Here is a 13380-nt window from a genome sequence, read left to right as displayed (position 1 = left end):
AAACATCAATGATGATCAAAGATTACATGCAAAACTCAGAATTTCATAGAATTTAAGAATCATACAAGATTTAAGGGGAGAAAAATTAGGCCTTTTACTGGAGGACATAAGAAAAAAAATGGGGGGAATAAAGGAAAGATTTTGATACGGATGTAGAAAGGCATACCATGATCCTATGTGGGGATAAGTCAATGCTTTTACTCAATTCCTATTTTTAAAGATCTATCAATTAATGCAATTCCAGTCATATTCCCAGGTATTCTTTCTTTGAGGAGTGGGGGGATAAAGGAGAGACTGTAGGGAGGTCTAATACAACCGTTTTTACAAAAAAAAATAATCATAGAATTGTTAACAAGGCAACAGAAAGAGTGTAGAAACTTTAAAGAAACTGAGAAAGCTGTGACAAGGAAATACAAATAAAAGAAAAGAATAAGGCTAGCACTACCTAAAAAAAGATTTCAAGAGAATTTAATTTTCTGAGATAAACTTGAAGATGAAGGTGAGATATTTATAAATCTTTGAATTAGATGGACTCACTTTCAAGTGCTCCCTCCTTGAGATGGCTCCCCAACGATAGTGACTGCGGTTCTGGGTGTCTTGCAAATTTCAGGCCTCCCGTCACAGGCAGTCTTCGGTTTGACTCCCCCCGCTGACTAGCAACGCCCAGCGTGTGTGTGTGGCTTTCAGTAGTTCACACCCAAATGTTGGAGAGGACCCCCCTTTGCACTTGCTGTTACTGACAACATGTGTAAAGTATATTGGTTTTTTTCAGAATGGTATTGCCCTAGTGGAACGGATCGATCGATCTGTCAATCAATCAAACTTTGGATAGTGTCCACCCAAGGTGCATGGCCTTTCTGTGATTTGTTCTGAGTAGAAAGAAAGGAAACCATGAGGAAGGATGGCTGGATCTGCAAATCACTTCAGCAACTCTGCGGTGATACCGCTGGGTCAGGACAGCGCTGAGATGGGCCAGAGGGCATCAAAGGAAGGAAGGACAAAGAGTTATCTGGGATTCACTGGGGGGGTGGTTGCAGGCAGCTGGATCGTCTGTGTAGCGGACACACACAGTGCCTTTAGCAGGGGCCGCGGACGTAACCCTCTTATGCATTATTGAAACATGCTCGGACGTTTGTTATTGCTGAAGAATTTGACAACAGTGGACAAAATTGCTGCAGGAGATACAAACATGAAAAGGGAACAAAACCCCCCATATCTAGGTTAGGTGATCACTTAGTTTTCAGCACAAAAAAATTCAGAGCAGTGAAAGAATCATGCTGGTCTTTTCATCCCTATTCTTCCTTCTGTGGATTCAGCCGTCTCTAAGAGTTATTTCAAGAACTGTTTTCACACATCCACTGATTTTGTTCCCTTTTTTAAGCTTTCTGGAAGCAAAACCCAAGCTGTCGATTGCAGCTATGGAGATAAACAGAGATCTGAAAGCCATAATTTTTTGAAGTCTTCTTCTCTTTTAACTATTCTTACGAGGATGAAGCTACCCTAACTGCATGATCGGTCACCTGGGGAGCTTTTCAAAAACTCCAGATGCTCGGCACACATCCAAGGCCAATTAAATGTGAACCTTGTGAGGTGTGCACCAGGCACGGCTGAAGTGGGTGCCTCCTGGCAGCAGCATTGTCTTGGGACCCACATTCCTGGCTCTTTTCTAGGCCATCAGACTAAGCCTTCATGTTGAAATAGCTTTCTCTTCTCTCACAGGTATTATCTCAATTAATCCTCACCACAAGCTGGGTGCTGGGTTTTCTTCTCCCCGTTTTACAAACAAGGAGATTAACGTTCAAATGCACCTGTCAACGGCAGACCAGAACCCAAGGGGAAAATACGTCTTCCTGAACTAGACCTTCTAGCAGTTTCCCCAGTGACTTAGCTCCCACGGCAGAGACCCTGTAGAAGAGGGTGTCTGGGTCCATGTGATCAAAACTTGAGGAGCCCTGGGGAAGGCTACCCTTGCCATCCATATTGTTCCTCTTCTGAAGAGAGTCCGATAGCCCGCAGTGAGTGACTTATTAGAATGATTATAATTACTCATGCAACAGGGATTGTGTAGGAAATTGCATAGGAAACATATAGACTCACACAATCCTGTGAGGTAATAGAAAAGGCATAGTGATTTCTGCCCCTGGCTCCTGACATGGCACTCCTGAAACCCTTGTTATTTCCTGGGTGATAGGGACATCTTTTATTCTGGGGAGGTGACTCTGGGTGGCTCCCACATGGCTCCTGGATAAGGACTGGTCATGGGAAAGACCCAGCCATGATCAGAAACTTGGAATGTTCAGTTCCACTCCCCATTCTCTTTAGAAGGGAGAGGGGCTGAAAGTGGAGTTCATGACTACTCATGCCTATGTAGAAATCCATCATCAAGCCTCCATAGAAATCTCCAAAGTACAGTGAACCCCTCCCCACCCCTCACCCTATGCTTTTCTTCCATCTGACGTTCATCTGCATGCTGTATCACACCCTTTAATAAACTAGCAAATGCAGTTGAGTGTTTCCCTGAGGGCTGGGCCAGCCCAGCAAATTAAACAAATGGAGGGCTCATTGGAACCTCTGATCTCTAGCTGTTTGCTCAGAAGGGCAGGTGATAACCTGGGCTCATGGCTGGCGTCTGAACCGGGTAGTGCAATCCTGGACACTGAGCCCCGAACCGGATAGACAGTGTCAGAACCAAACTAAACTGTAGGACACCAGCTTGTACTGCAGAGAATTGCTTGATGTGGGCCAAACCCTGCACACATTTGGTGACCAGAAACGTCAGAAGTGAGGGATCTCTGTAAAGTTAAAGGAGACATAGGAAAGAAACTTAGGTGGGAAGACTGGGTAAATTTTTCCTTAACAAACTCATAATTTGGGGGAAGAAAAACACACAAAATTGGGAGGTCTTCAAATCATCATGTGGTCAGACAAGGTCTCAGGAATGTGAGCCATCATCCCTTATGATAGAAGAGTATAAGCCTGATGTTGTTTGGTCTGTTTTAGTGGCTATAAAGCACTATTCACTTCATTACGATTACAGATGTGGAAGTTACTGGAAAGGGTATCCGCCATCCCTTTCATTGTCTGCATTGATTCAATGACTGGCCAGACGGGTAGAACTTTCCTGCAGAACCAAGTGCTTGGTTGAACCATAGAGAGGTATGTCCTGGATAGAGAGGAGGATTCATTGGGCAAGAATATTAACATCGAAACCAATCAAACACATGGATGACTCTTAGAATTATAATATGAAGACATGAGTTGGAATAGTGAACTAAAGACCTCTGAAAACCCTCGCCATAAAAGCAATGACAACATTGAAAAAAACGACAAAGCCAACTTCTTCCAAACTCTAGAAATTAACCAGAGGCTTGCGCAGACTGCTTCCTGAAGACAAATGGTGGATGTTACCCTGTAGGTTAACTAACTGGAATTTAAAGAAAAACTTAAAAACCACAAACACAGAGCTCTCAGCAAAGACAGGCAGACTTACGAACTCAGGGAATTTAAGGAAATCTGTGTCCAGTCGCTAGCTGGACAATCAACTAGCCAAGCGAAAACTTCAGTGATGACACATGGCAAAGCACACAGGCTTCTAGTTCAGGAAAGAGATTTGAACACACACACACACACACACACACACCCCAATGGCAACACAATGAACAGCAACAATCTTAAATACTACAGAAGGGGAGAATCTGATTTCAAGAGTGGCCACATTATATTACTTAAAACATCTGGTTTTCAAAAACAAAAAATATGAGATGGGCCAAGAGACAAGACAGTCTGACCCATACAGAGGGAAAAGAAAACAGTCAACAGAAATGGTTCTCTAGGAAGCCCACGTATTGGACTCCCTACTTTAAATCTTTTATTTGAAATATGTTCAAAAACTAAAAGGCAAAAAAGCACAATCTATGAAAGAAAAAAAAGTTGATACACTGGACTTTGTTAAAATTAGAACTGTAAACACGCTTTTAAGAAAAAGAAAAGGCAAGTCATGCCCTGGGGAAACCATTTGCAAAATACATATCCGACAAAGGACTGGTGTCCAAAATACAAATGAGTCTTAAAACCCAGCAACAAGAACACTCAATTAAAACGGTTTTCATTTCTAAAAAATTAAAAGATATGAACCTCACCAAGAAAACACACAGATGACAAACATGTGTATAAAAAACATATGTCATGGGGCACCTGGGTGGCACAGAGGTTAGGCGTCTGCCTTCGGCTCAGGGCGTGATCCTGGCGTTATGGGATCGAGCCCCACATTAGGCTCCTCCTCTATGAGCCTGCTTCTTCCTCTCCCACTCCCCCTGCTTGTGTTCCCTTTCTCGCTGGCTGTCTCTATCTCTGTCAAATAAATAAATAAAATCTTTAAAAAATATATGTCATTAGGGAATTGCAAATTAAAACAACACCGAGATAACATTGCATAAGTAATATCATACTTACAGTGAAAAGCTCATATGCTCCCATTAAGATCATGAACAGGACAAGGATGCCCGTTCTCACCACTTCTATTCAACATGGGGCAGAGGTTCTAGCCAGGACAGTTAGGCAAGGAAAATAAGTAGAAGGCATTCCGGTTGTAACAGAAGTAAGAGTACCTCTATTTGCAGATGACATGATCTTGTTTATAGAAAATCCTAAAGAATCAAGAAAATATATGCTAGCACTAGTAAATATATTTGGCAGGCTTAGGATACAATATCAATATATAAAAATTAAATGTCCTTTATATGCTAGCAATAAATAATTCAAACATAAAAGGGAAAACAGTTCCATATAGAACAGCATCACAAAAAATAAAATATTTTAGAATGAATTTTTTAAAAGTGTATTACTTGAACTCCAGAAACTAGAAAACATCATTGAAAGAAATTAAAGAAGACTGAAATAAATGGATCCATGTTCATGGATCTGAAGATTTACTATGGCCAAATGGTAATTCTCCACAAATTGATCTACAGTCGCGAGGCAATCTCTACCAGAATTCCAGCTGCCTTTCTTACCAAAATCGACAGGTCGATGATAAAATTCACATGGAAGTTCAAGGGACTTAGAAGAGCCAAACAGTCTTGAGATAAATACGAGGATACATTTGGAGGACTTACAGTTCCGTGTTTCAAAACTTACTACAGAGCTACAGTTAAATAAGACCGGGTGCTACTGACCTAAGGATGAACATATAAATCAATGAAGAAGGATTGAAAATCCAGAAATATACCCTTACGTTTATGATAAATTGTTGACAAGGACGCCAAGATAATCCAATGAGGAAAATGTCAACAAGTGGTTCTAGGGTAGCAGGCAAGGGCAGAAGGTGGATCCCTACCTCACATCATGTACAAAAATTAACTCAAAATAGATTTCAAAAAACCCAAACAAAATGTAAGAGGTAAAACTACAAAACATAGGTGTAAATCTTCATGACTTTGGATTAGACAAATGGTTGCTTAGATATGACACCAACTGCATGGGTGACTTTGGAAACAGTATGCGGTGTGAGAGACGCTAGACTCAAACCCGCGTATCGTACGATTCCACTTGAAATAACCAGAAGGGGCAAATCCGTAGGGACAGAAAGTAGATCAGGAAGTACCAGGGGCCAGGGGAGGAAGGGACGGGAGAGATGCCAAAGGGTGCAGGCTTTCTTTCTGGAGTAATACAAATGTGACTGAACGAGGCAGTGATGCTGGTACCCAGCTCTGGGATGATCCTAAAAACCACCGAACTGTACGCCGCATATGAGCTACTTTTGTGCCATAGGTAGCATTTCTCCGTTTTTTCAAGAAGGAAAAAAAAAGTCATGTTGAGCACAAGACATCAAACGCAAAAACTCCATTTATATAAATTTCAAAAGGCCAAGCAAAACTCTAGGGCTCAGGAATACATGCTTAAGCTATAACAAAAAATTTAAGTGATTATTATAAAATCTAGAATAATGATGACTTTAGGGGTTTAAAGGTTTTTTGGTTTGAAAGGAACACACGGAGAGAGCTAATGGGGTGTGGGTAATGCTTTGTTTAGGGTGTGGGTGGTGGTGACCTGGCTGTTCACTGTATGATGATTCAATAAGTTGTTCATTATGAAGTGTGCACCTTTTCTACTAGGTGCTAGATTTCACAGTAAGTTTTCTTTTACCTGACTAGTAAAAAACCCCCACGAATTAGATGCACTACAGTTTACTTAATCGTTCCCATATTGTTGACATTTTGATTGCTTCCAATTTTTCATTATTCGTAACAACATTGCAATTAACATTTTTGTGCAAAAATCTCTTTCCATATTTTTATTAACTCAGGATAGATTTACATATGTGGGGCTACAGAGGCAAGAGATTCCAATATTTCGTCATTCATACTATGAGCCACCAAGTATAGCTGTTTGGGTTTTTTGATGTTACATGTGGTTTATTTCAACCCAGCGCTCCAGTTTTCCATGACCTTTCTGAATTCTGATTCTGTCCCTAGATATGTCAGCGATCCCCCATCCCTCGGAGATGTTGCCGTCTTCCTCTCAATCAGGCTCCCCAATCTCTCACTGCAAGCCCGGATTCGTGCCGTGAGCTTGGTTCTGCCTTCTCGGGGTTCCCTGTATCGTGTTGGGCCCTGTGCTGAGAGCCCTCCTGATAAGGAAGGAGTTCCTAGGCTGGAGATTTGTAACCTGTGACTGTCAGGGTCCGCTCTGCATTACACTCCTAAAACCATGGTGCGATGCGTCCCCGTTGTCAAGTCACAATGTTCCTCACTCTCACACAAATATAAATGAACATGCGCCAAACATGTTGTGCAACTCCGTTAACGAGGGACTAGGAGGATGGTAACGGTGTTTCGAAGGACAGCTAAAGCAATGGAGATTGATGCATGTGGTCCAAAGAATGCTGAAATGAATTTGCTGACAGATAGAAAACTGTATCGTGTCCCACAGGAGAAAGAAAGAAAGAAAGAAAGAAAGAAAGAAAGAAAGAAAGAAAGAAAGAAAGAAAGAAAGAAAGAAAGAAAGAAGAAAGAGAGAGAGAAAGAAAAGAAAAGAAAGAAAGAAAGAAAGAAAGAAAGAAAGAAAGAAAGAAAGAAAAAGAAAGAAAGAAAGAAAGAAAAGAGTCGTCTTTGAATTGTCTCTTTACCAGACAGTCGTATACAAGAGAGCATGGAACTTCAGGGTGCATGTGTTCGAAATCAAGCGGTAACAATGTCACACTTCTGTGTGTTCCCTAGGTAACAAATAGCCTTCAGGAGAAGGATTGTGAAAACCCTGTCCCAGAAGGACACTGGAAGGACATTCGTTCAGCCTTTGGCTTTGTTTCCAAGTGTTGCATAAAGTTTCCTGACACCACACTTTTACAGTGCCCCTGGGGGGGGGAAATCACTGGGTTTTTGTCTTTTGCTATTTTGAAGATCCTGAAAGACTTAAGTAGCTTGCACTGTAAAATCCAAGTCACTACACAGAAGACACTTTTTCCCTTAAGGCCAACTCAGTTCTTTCACCTGAAAACGCACCCAAAAAATCAGTTCTCTTTTGCTTTGAAGCCGTTGCTATTTTGCAAGATGTAAGAAATAGCCCATCTCCAAGTATCCGTGGAGGGAGCGAATGCCCACGTGTCTCCTAAATTTGGGCCCAGGTGACTGGAACAGGTGCACGTGTGCCTTCTGTCTAAAAGGAAATACATGTCGATGACCGCGGAGGGTTAGCGGGGCTTCTGCTGCGCATCGTTCCATGAAACAAGCCACCACCTGGCAGGTGCCTTTGCTCTTCCCTCATGAATGTCCTGCTGCCTTCTTTAAAATCGCTGGTGATAAACTCCGCTTCTCGTCACATCCCTCCCACCCACCAGTCTGTGTGTGTCTTCAGCCTTCTCATAAAAGGTGCCCGGAGTACCTTACCGTACTATTATTACGTACATGCTCAGGGTACCAGGGCCGAAAAGGCAGAGCCGTAGAAAGGAGTCACATGCTTGTCTCTTACCTTTTGCGAAACAGACCATCAGCCTTGCTCTTCATGAAGCAGTGCTCATTGTTCATGTAGTTCCTTTTGCTCTACAGTGTATCTGCAGCCTTTCTTTATTAAGAATTCAAACACACCCTACGGTATCATTTGCATTATGTGAATATATGTTTAACATAAAGCTATTCCAAGATACCAAGAGGACTTGGATGGTAAAATTAGATCTCCTATGTCAGCCGTGAAAGAAAAGTCTGCACCCCGACTCACGGCAGGACCCAGCCCTCGGTGTGTCTGTCGTAGGTGCAATAAACCGTGTCGTCCTTTGTCCGGTCCAAGACCGATGCCTCAGGCAAAGCCATGAAAGGCCACATTCGACTCACAAATTTCACTCCAATTAGAGACAAGGGCTCCTGGTTGCAGAAAGTATTGTCCCCATAAAAAGCTTTATATTATGCACCGTGAGATAGTATGTTTACCAGATCTTTTTTTTCAGTATGTGAATAAGAGGGACAACATTGTAGGGGACAAAAAGACAGGGGATAGGAAAAATAGCAAGACTTTTCAACCTCTCTGCAATGCTGGGTAAATAATATTTCAGCGCGCACTAATAGCGGCTGTTTACTGAGCACTGAATATATGCCAATCCCTGCGGGGAAAGCCTGACAGATATTTGTTCAAGTAAGAGCACTTAACGTAAGATCGACCTTCTTGGCAAATTTTCAAGTATGTAATACAGAATTATTGGCTATGAGTGCTATGCCATATGGTAAATCTCTAAAATGTATTCATCTCCTATAACTGAAAATTCCTGCCCTTCGACCAATACCTCCCCGTGTCCCCTCCCCGCAGCCCCTGGCAGGCACCATTCTACTCTCAGCTTCTAGGAGTTTGACGAGTTTAGATTTCTCATGTAAGTGAGATCAAGCAGTGTTTTTGTCCTTCCGTGTCTGGCTTTATTTCACTCAGCGTGATACCTCAAGGTCAACCCACGTTGCCACAAACGGCAGGATTTCCTTCTTTACGAAGACTGAGTAGTAACAGTCCACATCCCGTTGTATGAACACACCACATTTTCTACATTTGTTCGTTCATTGATGGACATTTAGGTTGTTTCCATGTCTTGGCTGTTGTGAACAATGCTGAAGGTGAACCTGGGAGTGCAGAATCTTCGAGATTCTGATCTCAGCCCTTTGGCTATACACTCAGCAGGGGGATTGCTGGATCACGTGGCAGGTCTAGTTTTCAGAAGAGCTTCCATGCTGTTTTTCATAGCTGATGTACCAGTTTACTTTCCTATCAACTGTGCACGAGGATTCCCTTTTCTCCACATCCTCGCCGATGCTTGTTATCTTTTGGGTTTTGATAGTAGTGATCTTAAAGGAAATGAGGTGTTACCTCCTAATTTTTCATTTGCATTTCCATGATCATGAGTGATATTGGGCACTTTTTCACATAACCGTTGGCCATTTATATGTCTTCTTTGGAAAGTGTCTGTTCAGGTCCTTGGTCCATTTTTTAATTGGTTATTTTATTTTATTTTTGCTACTGACTCATAAGAATTCCCCATATATTTTAGATATTAACTATCAGAGTTGTGCTGTGATTTTTTTTTGCATAGTTTGCAAATATTTCTTCTTATCCCGAAGGTTGTCTTCTCATTTTGTTGATTGTTTTTTTTCTTCTGTGCAGAATCCTTTTTAGTTTGATGAAGTCCCACTTGCCTATTTTTATGTTTGTTGTACGTGCTTTTGATGTCATATCCAAGAAATCATTGCCAAAGCAAATGTCAAGAAGATTTTCCCCTATGTTTTCTTCAGGAATTTTACTGTTTCAAGTCTTGCATTTAAGTCTCTAAACCATTTCGAGTTCATTTTCGTGCATGATGTAAGGGTCCAGTTTCATTCTTTTGCATGTGGCTGTCCAGTCTTCCCAACACCATTTATTGAAGAGGCTGTTTTTTCGGCACTGGGTATTCCTGGTGCCCTTGAATACTGGTGCACCCTTGTCAACACTCATTTACATATATAATTTTAGAACCTGAAATGTGGCTTAAGAAAACAGGCTGGTAGAATACAGAGGTACCTGGAGTGGGCTGGGGGAAAGCTGCTTTGGCCAGATGGTCAAAGGCCTCTCCAAGGAGACCCCATGAGAAGACCTGGAGAAGAACTTTTTGCAGGTGCAAAGCCTTTGAGGTTGAATGGAGTTTGGCATGTTCGAGAAAGACCAGTGGTCATGTTGGATGAGGATGAAGAGGGCATTTCAGGGTTTAAGTGGGAGAATAATGTCCCGATATATTTTTCAAAGATCACTCCTGTTGCTCTGTGGGGAACGCGTGGTTTAAAGATAGAAGGCCGTTGAGTTGGTGCAGACAGAAGATGAGGCTGGTCGGCTTTCTGACCAGCGTGCATGGAAGAAATGGCAGGTTCTGTTTATATTTTCACAGAGGAGCTAATAAGAGTTCGATGCTGGATTAAATACAGAGAGTGAGATTTGGGAGGGATCAGAGATGAATAGTGAGTCAGGAGAGAACTTCTGTTCTCTGTTAGCCCCTTTCCTATAATGGAAAAATGGGCATGAGATATCAAAAATTCACCATACTAGCCAAACAAGTGTCCCAAGACAGTGCAAAACATGTTCAATATCATGAATAACCAAGTAAGTGAAGATTGATGTGTATATTTTTTAAAACCCTGTTATTTCGGTTTGCCCAACTGGCAAAGAGTTTTAAAAGATATGTATCAGGATTATCAAGGAATATAAATGAATCCAAATCCTCTCAAGGGATATTTGAAATGTATTTTCTTTTTTTTTTAATTTTTATTTATTTATTTGACAGAGAGAGTGAGAGAGCACAAACAAGGGGAGTGGCAGAGGGAGAGGAAGAAGCAGGCTCTCCCTGATGAGCAGGCAGCCTGATGCGGGGCTCGATCCCAGGACCTGGGGATCATGACCTGAGCTGATCACTGAGCCACCCAGGTGCCCCTGAAATGTATTTTCAATCACCTTCCTAGTACACACTTTCTCTAGCAAATCTACCTCTTGGGAAATATTCTAAGGAAATAACCAAATATGAGCTTGATTTATATTCAAAAACATTAATTGCACTATCAATTAAGGGAAATGCAAAACAATATAAATATCCAACGATGGAGAAACAGTTAACTATATGATGGTACAGCCCTTTATGCTGTCATTGACATCATATTTTGAAGTAAGCTGGGAAATTATAAAATGATCATGATGTAATCAATATCGAGTTGAGAATACGATAAAAACTTTACATGCAAAAACACGCACATACATGCAAACGATGGGAAGGAGAAAGGGAAGGTTAATGATGTTTTTTTCACAGAGGCCAGATGACAGCTAATTATTTCCAAAATCTTCACAATGAACATGTATTGCGTCTTTTCCCCAGCTTTACGGAGATATGATGGACAGATAAACATGGTATATGTTCCAGGTGTACAACACGATGCCTGATATATGTACACGCTGTGAAGTGATCGAACTTCCATCGGTACAATTATAGAAACCCTGAGAAACCCAGGGAGCTTTCTGGGCTCCAGTATGTGGGCCAGCAAAATAGGACAGCTTGGGAGCATTGGTGGGTTCTGCCGGGAATCCCCTCCCCCACTGTTGCGTTGGATTTTCTCTCCCCCGTGACTTACAGATCTGCTGGACTTCCCCTTCATCTGGTCTTGGCTGCACAAGACTGTGTTCAAATGTCTGAGGGTTGGAGGTGTGTCTTCCTCATAACTGTGCTGGTACAATACTTCCCTCCTGCCATGTTCTTTTCGTGGTGTAAGCGGGAATGCGTGAGAGGTGGAGTTAATTCGCTGAGCCCAGATCACATTCGAACACAGAACCCTTAGTAGCCAGGCATCCCGTATCTGTTACGTTCCCTCACACCCGCAGGAGGAGAATGGAGGAGGAACCTTCCAATTTACAGAGACTCAAGAAAAGCAGGGCGCCATTTCAGAGGCACCCAGGACACTTGGTTTTGCCTCTCTCTCTGGGTTATCTCACCAAATCTGGGTGCCTTTTTCTCTAAATATATGTAAAGCCAAGAAATGAATAAAACCAAAGATACACTAGCAAACTCTTTTCTGTCACAGTGGCCATATCTGGCTAGCTACAGAAGCACACGTACACTGACTAGTTGGTGTCCAAACACAACAGAGACTGAACTGTCAACCCATTTTGGATACGAAGTCTGACTTATGGGATTGCGAATGAAAGTTAGGAAGTTTCCCCAAAGGCCGTCACATTCAGTGACTCTGATCATCATTTTACCAATTCTCAAATTTTATTTAATTCCATTTTATTAAAATCCTTTATGAAAAACTTGGCTTGCATGAGTGTTGTGTCCCTTGTGGTTGTTGTGTGGTTTTGGGGGAGAGGCAGTGCTGTGGAAAGGTGGTTGCTGACGGGTGATTTAATCAGCAAGCTCATAAGTTACACATGTTTGCCGTCTGATTTGCATAGAGGGAAAAGTCTTAGGGCAGAAAAAGTGTCTTCCATATTTTAATTTGATTTCCAGGCGTAATTGCATTTGCTGAAACTCAACAGACTTGTGATTTTATGAGGAGGACAATGTGATGTGATATGATTTCAGCTTTTTAAAACATCTAAACTTGGTTCTCTTTCCTAAAAATTAAACTCCCAGTGTAGTTTAAAGATACAGGCATCGAAGGGAACTTATTTTAGTTGCATATTAAAAAGAAGATTTAATGTAAGCTGATAAATTCACGACAGCGTCTCTGCAAAACCTGATTGTATAAAACGTAGCTAGAATTTTCGAAGAAGAATAGGATAAAAAAGTGCCCTCTGTCGATCCTTCTGGGTACGCAAGCTCACACCTTCTCCCTAAATGCCCCAGTTAAAGCAAAAAAGGTTTTTAAATCCTGTCTGGTTTTTTTTAATGCTCTGCACAGTTTTCTAGAACAAATCCAAATCTTTTTTTGGACAAGCCTGAAATACCACAGTCTTCTCTTTCTAGTCCACCACCTACCGATCTATTCAACACCTAAACCTTCGCTTTTATTGCATAAATTACCTAGTTGAAATACTCACAATTATCTCCTCAAACTCAAGCTCTTGAGACTGATAAGAACGTAAAAGTAAAAAATAACAATAATTACATATTAAGAGCGGCTAATTTCTACCAAGCATTTATGTTCCAGACACTTTTCTAGATGTTTTGCCTGGATGTTAACATACCAGCTCTCACAGTAACCCCACGGCGTGGGGAAGGCGATGCCTGTTTGCCAGGTGTAGAGAGAGAGGCACGGGCCAGCATGGCCCTGGGCGGGAGCTGGGGAGCAAGATCGAAGCAGGGAGCTGGCGTGGTTAGAACCACAGGTTACCCAAGGAGTTGAAGGGGAAGCCAGTGGGTAGTGCTAGAGAGGCGACTGGAGTATTTATTATAAACAA

Source organism: Ailuropoda melanoleuca, chromosome 9 (genome assembly GCF_002007445.2).
Source record: "Ailuropoda melanoleuca isolate Jingjing chromosome 9, ASM200744v2, whole genome shotgun sequence".
Classification (NCBI taxonomy): Eukaryota; Metazoa; Chordata; class Mammalia; order Carnivora; family Ursidae; genus Ailuropoda; species Ailuropoda melanoleuca.
Note: the sequence above shows the minus strand (reverse complement) of the source record.